The sequence below is a fragment of the Rana temporaria genome, chromosome 3 (genome assembly GCF_905171775.1).
Source record: "Rana temporaria chromosome 3, aRanTem1.1, whole genome shotgun sequence".
Taxonomy (NCBI): domain Eukaryota; kingdom Metazoa; phylum Chordata; class Amphibia; order Anura; family Ranidae; genus Rana; species Rana temporaria.
Genome location: NC_053491.1, coordinates 246,587,993 through 246,597,738, shown reverse-complemented (window position 1 = coordinate 246,597,738; position 9,746 = coordinate 246,587,993).

The following is a 9,746-nucleotide window of genomic DNA, read 5'->3' as shown; positions in this document are numbered from 1 at the left end:
CATGCTTTTTTCTTTTACAAGGTATGTTTACATTCCTTGTAATAGGAATAAAAGTGACACAATTTTTTTTTTAAAAGAACAGTGTAAAAAATGTAAATGAAAGGTAAAATAAATAAGAAAAAAATGTAAAAAAATATAAACGCACCCCCTTCAACTGAGCTTGCGTGCACAAGCGAATGCATACTTGAGCAGCGCCCACGTATGAAAACAGTGTTCAAACCACACATGTAGGCATTGCCACGATCGGTAGAGCGAGAGCAATAATTATAGCCCTAGACCTCCTCTGTAACTCAAAACATGCAACCTGTAGAATTTTTTAAACATCCTCTATGGTGATTTTTAAGGGTAAAAGTGTGTTGCCATTCCACAAGCGGTCAGGGTAACATTATCTTTCTATTTCTATCTTATCTATTAGCTGTGCAAATACGGTGTGACATAAAGTATTGCAACAAATGCCATTTTATTCTCTAGGGTGTTAGAAAAAAAAGGATAACGTTTGGGGGTTCTAAGTAATTTTCTAGCAAAAATACCTGTTTTAACAACAAAATCTCAGAAAAAGGCTTGGTCCTTAAGTGGTTAAAAAAATTGAAAAAAATGTCCTTTAAGTACACTGTGTTTGGGCGCCGGACACAGGACTCTATGGGATGCACCGCGTCTATGCAATTACGAGATTGCAGACGAGATGCTTAATTTGCAGGGTTTTAATTATGCTTGTGACGAAGTCAATCACCCCAACACTAATATGTGAGGAGGACCCTGCTGATGGGGACACTGAGATGTGAGGAGGACTCTGCTGATGGGGACACTGAGATGTGAGGAGGACTCTGCTGATGGGGACACTGAGATGTGAGGAGGACTCTGCTGATGGGGACACTGAGATGTGAGGAGGACTCTGCTGATGGGGACACAGATGTAAGGAGGGACCCTGCTGATGGGGACACAGATGTAAGGAGGGGCTCCACTGATGGGGACACAGATGTAAGGAGGGACTCAGCTGATGGAAACACAGATATAAGGAGGGACTCCACTGATGGGGACACTGATGTAAGGAGGGGCTCCTCTGATGGGTACACAGATGTAAGGAGGGACTCTGCTGATGGGGACACAGATGTAAGGAGGGACTCTGCTGATGGGGACACTGATGTAAGGAGGGGCTTCGCTGATGGGGACACAGATGTAAGGAGGGACTCCGCTGATGGGGGCACAGATGTAAGGAGGGGCTCCACTGATGGGGACACCTTATGTAAGGAGGGATTCTGCTGGGGGAACCTGATATAAGGACGGACACCGCTGGGGGAACCTGATACTGTATAAGGACAGACTCTGCTGGGGACACCTGATGTAAGGATGGACTCCGCTGGTGGCACCTGATGTAAGGACGGACTCTGACATAGATGCAACAAAATAAGTTAAGAAAATGCCAGGGTGACTCAATGATTCTTGGCCCTGCAGGAATTTGGATTTGTGGTGGAGCACAGACCGGGTCAACTTCATCAAGATAATTATACTCTTTCCCAAGTCCATTGTTTTGGCTTCAATGGTGCTTCCATCTCCTCCAGGTTAAGGTGAAATTTACTTAATGGGCTCTTTAAGAGACAGGGTTAATGAGGTTATCTCCTACTGTGCACTTTTAGGTGATCCCTGAAAACTCATCTCTTCAGTGAGGCATATCCTGCCTTCATCTTACAACCGGATCTTCTATTTCTCCCATCAGTTCATCCCTCACAGTTACTGGCCCAGATTCAAGAAGCACTTGCGCGGGAGCAAGTGTGATTTGCGCCACGCAAGTACTGATTTGCTCCCAGGCAAATTTGCGGCTGATTCTGTAAACCGTTAAGCCTGAAATGCGGCCATTTTCCCGCGCACGCAGCCTCGCTGCTCCGGCGCAATTATAGCGCAATTTTGCGCTGGGGTGTAAGTTGCGCCTTCATGGAATTCCCTCAGCGAATATGCAAATTAGGTACTGCCGAAGATTCAGAAACATGCGCGTGTGATGCGCATCTTGCGCTGGAAGCGCGCAAGCTTTTTTCCCCGGGCAAACTTGCTCCTGCTAAAAGCAGGGGCAAGTTAGCAAAAGATGGCCAAATGTCATCTGCAGGAGCGCGCAACTTCAGCAGCACCTAGACAGACGAGCTGAACAAGCAGAGCACCCACATTTTCGGGACCTCACATCTGTGCACCAACATGCCAGGGGCAGCTATGGTTCTTGATATTCTATTGACTGAGCCGACTCGTAGGAGGGCACGGGAGAGGATTTACAGAGGGCGCTACAACCTTTTTGAGATGAGTGATAATGAGGTGTATCGCATGTTTCACTTCAGCCCTGAAGTCATCCTTGAGTTGGTAACAATCCTGCAGGATGACATCAGCAGCCCGACCCATCGGGGACAGGCAGTGCAGCCACTGGTGAAGGTAGTGGCAACCCTTCATTTTTTGGCAAGTGGCTCATTTCAGCGCACAGGTGGAATGGTGGCGGGGATGTCCCAATCCAGCATGAGCAGGTGTGTGCACCAAGTGATCCCTGCAATACTCAGACGCATGGGCACACAATTTATCAAACCAACCACGGCTGACCTGCGGCAGAAGGCAATCAGTGATTTTTATGAAATAGCCAGATTCCCACGCACTGTGGGTGCAATAGATTGTACCCATGTGGCACTACGCCCCCCCCGGCTCCTCGAGCATATCTACTGCAACAGGAAGCATTGGCATTCGATAAATGTGCAGGTGATTGTGGATGCACATGGCCTCATATGGCATGTCCGTGCCAAACACCCAGGGTCAAGCCATGTCAGTTTTATTTACCGACACAGCCCCATCCCAACCGAGTTTGACCAGAACATGTATGGAGACAGCTGGCTGATTGGTGAGTGACATGGGTGTCAGGTATGACTGCCCCCCCCCCCCATGATGCAGACATCACAAGGGGCACATGCACGACTAACATCCTCCTGTCTTTTCCCTTCCAAGTGACTCTGCATATGCCCTGGGACCTCACATGATGACCCCATTTCGTAACCCTCAAACACCAGGAGAGGAAAGATTTAACGAAGCCCATGCACGTACCCGTGCGGTGGTGGAGCGCACATTTGGCATCCTTAAATCTCGATTCAGATGTCTGGATAAATCAGGGGGGACCCTGTTGTATTCACCCAACTTTGTGTGCCAAATCATCGGGGCATGTTGTATTCTCCACAATTTTGCTGAGAGAAGGGGCATGCACATTGAGCTACGCAATGACCTTACCCCCGAACCACGCAACCCCCCCCCAAGAAACACTACCGGATCTTCTGAGGGAATAGCAATCCGGAATGGTCTTGTGGAACGTCTCTTTGCACATTAAACACACCCTGATCTTGTCACAAGTATAATGCATGTATGCACACCACTGTAGTCCCTAGCACACACACGACACATGCACCCCAAATTGGATTAGACCCAACAATACCCCATGGTATTAGGGAGCAGCAACGCCGCGTCAAGGCTCCAATTATGTTGCTGTCCATTCATACACCTTTCACATGGCAGAGGGTGACACCCCTTTTCCAGCAGGAGTGCCACCCCCCCCCATTCAAACACCAGTCACACTGTAGTATACACTCCTCACCGTGTGTAGGGACTACAAATAAATATAAAAGCTCATATTCTGAGCATATATAAAAAAAATATAAAAGCTCATATTCTGAGCATATATAAAAAAAATAAAAAACTCATATTCTGAGCATATATAAACAAAAAAAAACTCATATTCTGAGCATATAATAATTGTAGAAATAATATAATTTTTTGGATTTCTTCTTTGGGCCAAGGGTGCCCCGGCTCTGGCTCCTCAATCTCCGTGGTGCGGAGGAGGCATGGGGTGGGGATGGAGGGGGGGGGGGGGAGCATCAACCCCTACTTCCAGACTCCTCGCAGGTGGTGGCTGCATGCCCTCCATGGCGTTGGCCAGGCGGGCGAGGATGGTGTTGGTCTGGGCCAACATCCGCATTTGGCGGGTGGTGGTATCCCGCTGATGACGGCGGGTAACTCTCCCCTCCTCCCGCACTGCAGCGGTGTTGGCCTGCACAGCAGCGGTGTTGGCCTCCACCGCAGCTGCCATCCTGCTTAATAAAGCGGGGGCGTTCTCCTGAGCCACCAAGCAGGTGACTATGGCCTTGGAGTTGCCACTTATTTCCGCCAGGCTCTGTGAGACATGTTTGTCCCGGTCTGCATGCAGGGTGAGGGCATGCTGCACAGAGGTGGAGGTGGATGCCATGCTGTCCGCCAGACGTCGAACATCTCCCACCATGGCCCCTATATGGCGGGTCTGCAGGGCCTGCTCCTCCAGCAGACCGTCACGGAGGCTGGAGGATATATGCCTTGTTTTGGACAGAGCCTTCCTGGGAGGAGAGGCTCGGGCACGGACAGAGGGAGAAGGGGAGGGGTCCACAATGGAGGGGCTTGCCCTGGAGGGGCTTGCCCTGGAGGGGGATGACGTGCTGGGCGGGGGGGTGGTGGGTTGCTCAGGGATGGTGGTATCCTCCTGGAGGGAGCCAGAGTCCTCCTGGATGAGGAAAAAGGAATCCTCCTCCAAAACAACTTCCTCCACCATACTTGGCCCCGGTAGGATCTCCTCCTGGACCAGCATTGCCATAATGTCCATGGGGCCTGACTGGACCCCTGGCTCAGGTATGGATGGCGTGGGTGGCCCCGCAGCCGAAGACGGCCCAGCTTCATCATCCTCATCACCACCTGTGGATGACACCAAAACGAAATATTTTGCTGGTGCAACACACTGCTCACATGTTCACTTCTACCCCATCCCATTATGCACAGCAGATATGAAACAAAAATAATAGTTCCATCTTCACTTCTACCCACAAATATGTTCACTTCTACCCCCTCCCATGATGCACAGCAGATATGAAACAAAAATAATAGTTCCATCTTCACTTCTACCCACAAATATGTTCACTTCTACCCCCTCCCATGATGCACAGCAGATATGAAACAAAAATAACTTACCAGTCCCCAAGTTCCCAACAGTGGAGTCGTACCCTGCAAGTCCCTCCACCTGCTCCTGCACAAAAGTTTGGGCAATAAGCTCCTCCTCATGATTTAGGCGGATCTTACATCGCGGTCCACCTCCCGTGCCACCGGTATGTTTTCGGATAAGAGCCAGTTTATCCCGGACCCTGCGCCTCATATCATATCAGTTTTTTTTGAATGTCATCCCAGGAACGATCTTCATTACCCAGGGCATTGATGTCCAGGGCTATGGCTTCAAAGATAGCCCTCCTTTGGGCAACGGTGGTGTTTGCCCGCTGGGCACCATATAGGAGTTCTTTATGTTGCTGGAGTGCAGCAATTAGGATGTCCATCTCCGCAGCCACGAAGTTTGCCTTTCTTTTTTTAGTTCCTTTGGGAGGTGCTATCTCTTCAAAATGGGCTGAATTTCCTTGCTCAGGGGGGGTAGGAAAAAGCAGGATGAAATTCAGCAAAGAACCTGCGCAAGTCTGCTCCTATTTATTTGCTCAGTGCAAGCAGCTGAGCAGGATTTGCCCTGAAAGTATGCTAGGCGCAGTTTGACGCATGCGCAGACGGCAGCGCTCTAACTGCGCATGCGCGCGCCCGGCGCAAACCTCTGCTGAGCCGAAAAATCCTCATTTACATAGGGGCACACCCACTTTGACTTGCGCGGCCTTGCGCCCTCAGCTTTGCCTTAAACAGGAGCAAATTAAAAGAACAAACGATTCCTGAATCAGGTGGCAATTTGGCAAAATTGCCCCAGCGCAGAGAAATTCAGCTGAGCAGCTCATGTGTAAGTAATGGGCAAATCTACCTGAATCTGGGCCACTGTTTTTTGTTTCACCAGCCCCTCCCTATTAGATTGTAAGCTTGCAGGAGCAAGGCCCTCCCAACCCTCTTGTATTGAATTGCATTGTTGCTTAGGGATGAGCTTGGTGTTCGACTCGAACGTATGTTCGACTTGAACATCGTCTGTTCGTACGTTCGACGAATTTCGAACAAAATGGGTCGTTCGCGCCAAATTTGAGTGATGCGCATCAGCCCAAAATTCACTGCGGCATTGCGCGCTGATGATTGGTCAAGCATGCACCATGACCCTGCATGCTTGGCCAATCACAGCGCGCAAAAAACGAAGAACCATAATTGGCCAAAGCCAGGGTGGCTTTGGCCAATTATGGCTCAGGGGGTTTAGTACACGTCCCACACTATATAAGGCCGCCTGCAAGGCAGGCGCGTGTAGTGTGTTCCGGCTTTGTTAAAGAGAAGTCAGTCAGACAGTTAGAAAGAGAGAGATAGATAGAGACACACAGAGAGAGTTAGGCCGGCGTATCAGTAGACCTAACTTGGAATCTGCACCGTCCAAAACTGAGATACACTTAAACCTAGCTAAGATACGACAGCCTGCGGCGTCGTATCTTAGGGTGCAATATTTAGGCTGGCCGCTAGGTGGCACTTCCGTTGAGTTCGGCGTAGAATATGTAAATGACTAGATACGCCTATTCACGAACTTACGTGCGCCCGTCGCAGTAAAGATACACCGTTTACGTAAGGCATTTTCAGGCGTAAAGTTATTCCATCAAATAGCTGGACTAGTCAATGTTAAGTATGGCCGTCGTTCCCGCATCGAAATTTGAAAATTTTACGTTGTTTGCGTAAGTCGTCTGTGAATAGGGCTGGATGTAATTTACGTTCACGTCGAAAACCAATATGTGCTTGCGGCATACTTTGGTGCAATGCACACTGGGATATGTACACAGACGGCGCATGCGCCGTTCGCAAAAAACGTCAATCACGTCAGGTCACACCACATTAACATAAAACACGCCCCCTTCCTAATTTGAATTAGGCGCGCTTACGCCGGCCCTATTTATGCTACGCCGCCGTAAGTTAGAAGGCAAGTACTTTGTGAATACAGTACTTGCCTCTCTGACTTAAGGTGGCGTAGCATAAATACGATACGCTACGCCGCCTTAAAGTTGTGGCACTCTATATGAATCTAGCTAACAGTGGCCTGGATTCAAGAAGCAATTGCGCCTGTGTAACCATAGTTACACAGCGCAATTGCTTACTTGCCCCGGCGTAACGAATGCTCCTGATTCAGGAACCTCGTTACGCCGACTGCAGCCTAAGATATGCGTGGCATAAGCCTCTTATGCCCGCATATCTTAGGCTGCATTCTTGCGATGGCCGCTAGGTGGCGTTCCCGTTGTGCTCAGCGTATAGTATGCAAATTGCATACTAACGCTGATTCACAACGTTAAGCGAGCCCTGCGTACGCAGTTTACGTCGTTTCCGTACGGCGTTTTTCACGTAAGGCTGCCCCTGCTATTAGCAGGGGCAGCCAATGTTATGTATACCCGTCGTTCCCGCGTCGCGAAATTTCAAATTTACGTAGTTTGCGTAAGTGATTCGTGAATGGCGCTGGACGCCATTCACGTTCACTTTGAAGCAAATGACGTCCTTGCGACGTCATTTGCCGCAATGCACGTCGGGAAAGTTTCCCGACGGAGCATGCGCTCTACGATCGGCGCGAGAACGCGCCTAATTTAAATGATTCCCGCCCCCTACGGGATCATTTAAATTGCGCGTGCTTACGCCGGGCATTTTGCCGGTGCGCCCACGCAATTTATGGAGCTACTGCTCCGTGAATCAAGGGCAGCGCAGTAAATTTGCGGGGGCGCAGGGCAAAAACGTTGCCCTGCGCCTCCGTAAAAAAAGCGCAATTGTACCTGAATCTAGCCCAGTGTCTTTTCTACCAGATAGATAGATAGATAGAGCAGGCAGGCTAGTCAGTTTAGTTCAATTTACAGTGTGTAGAGGATATATATACATCCTAGCATTGTACATATATTTATACACTGTGGGCCAGATTCACAAAGAGATACGACGGCGTATCTCCTGATACGCCGTCGTATCTCTAATGCCCCGTACACACCATCACTTTATGTGATGTAAAAAAACGACATTTTCTGTGAAGTAAAAAATGAAGTTTTTGAAACTTCAATTTTCAAAGACGAAGTTGCCTACACACCATCGTTTTTCTCACAATGTTCTAGCAAAGCGAGGTTACGTTCTCACCACTTTTTCCATTGAAGCTTGCTTCATAAGTAGCTTCTGGGCATGCGCGGGTGAAAAAACTTCGTTTTAAACAACGTTTTTTACTACACACGGTCAATTTCTGTGAAGTAAAAAATGACGTTTTGAAAAACGACACATAAAATTGAAGCATGCTTCAATTTTTTTTGGTCGTTTTTTACAAGACATAAAATGACGTTTTCCCCCACACATGGTCAATTAAAGTGACGTTTTTAAAAAAGTCATTTTTTTTCATCACATAAAGTGATGGTGTGTACGCGGCATGAGATCCGACGGTCGGATCTATGCGACTGATTCATAAGAATCAGTTACGCATAGATCTCCCTTAGATCCAACTGGTGTAAGTGACTTACACCGTCGGATCTTAGGCTGCAATATCCCGCCGGCCGCTAGGTGTCGCTTCGGTTTTTTAAGCGAGGAATATGCAAATTCCGATTTCCGCCGATTCAGAAACGAACGCCCGCCCGTCGCTTTTTTTTTTACGTCGTTTGCGTTCGGCTTTTTCCGGCGGATAGTTACCCCTGCTATATGAGGGGTAGCTAATGTTAAGTATGGCCGTCGTTCCCGCGCCGAGTTTCACATTTTTACGTCGTTTGCGTAAGTCGGTCGGGAATACGGATGGCCGGAATTTACGTTGCCGCCAAAAACAATATTGCCGGCGGCGCATGCGCAGTTAAATCGGCGCGGGAACGCGCCTGATTTAAATTGTACACTCCCCCTAGCCGCGGAATTTGAATTCCGCCGGGGGAGTTACGATCCGCCGGCGCAAGTTTGGAGGTAAGTGCTTTGTGAATACTGCACTAGCCTCGCAAAAGTGCGCCGGCGGATCGTAAATCACATAAATTACGCGGATCTAAAGATCCGCTAATCTATGTGAATCTAGCCCTGTATAGCTTAGCTAGATCAGCTATTCCTATTGTTAGGCAGTAGATTGTGCTAGATGCAGTGCTCTAACATGTTGTATTGCCTGCATAGTGTTTAGTTTACACCTAAACATAGTACTCAGTGTTAGTGGACGTGTGCTATTTAATTGCACATACACGCAGTTGCTGTTACTGCACGTGTGCTATATAATTGCACATAAACGCATTAGCTGTTACTGCACGTGTGCTATTTATTTACACATAAACGCAGTCGCTGTTACTGCACGTGGGCTATTTAATTGCACATAAACGCAGTCGCTCTTACTGCACATGTGCTGTTTTTTAGCCCATAAACGCAGTCGCTCTTACTGCACGTTTGATGTGTTTTTGCCCATAAACGCAGTCGCTTTTACTGCATGTTTGCTGTGTATTTGCCTATAAACGCAGTCGCTCTTACTGCACGTTTGCTGTGTTTTTGGCCATAAACGCAGTCGCTCTTACTGCACGTTTGCTGTGTTTTTGCCCAAACGCAATCGCTCTTACTGCACGTTTGCTGTTTTTGTGCCCATAAACGCAGTCGCTCTTACTGCACGTTTGCCTTTGTATTTGCCCATAAATGCAGTCGCTCTTACTGCACGATTGCTGTGTTTTTGCCCATAAACGCAGTCGCTCTTACTGCACGTTTGCTGTGTTTTTGGCCATAAACGCAGTCGCTCTTACTGCAGGTTTGCTGTGTTTTTGGCCATAAAAGCAGTCTTTCTTACTGCACTTTTGCTGTTT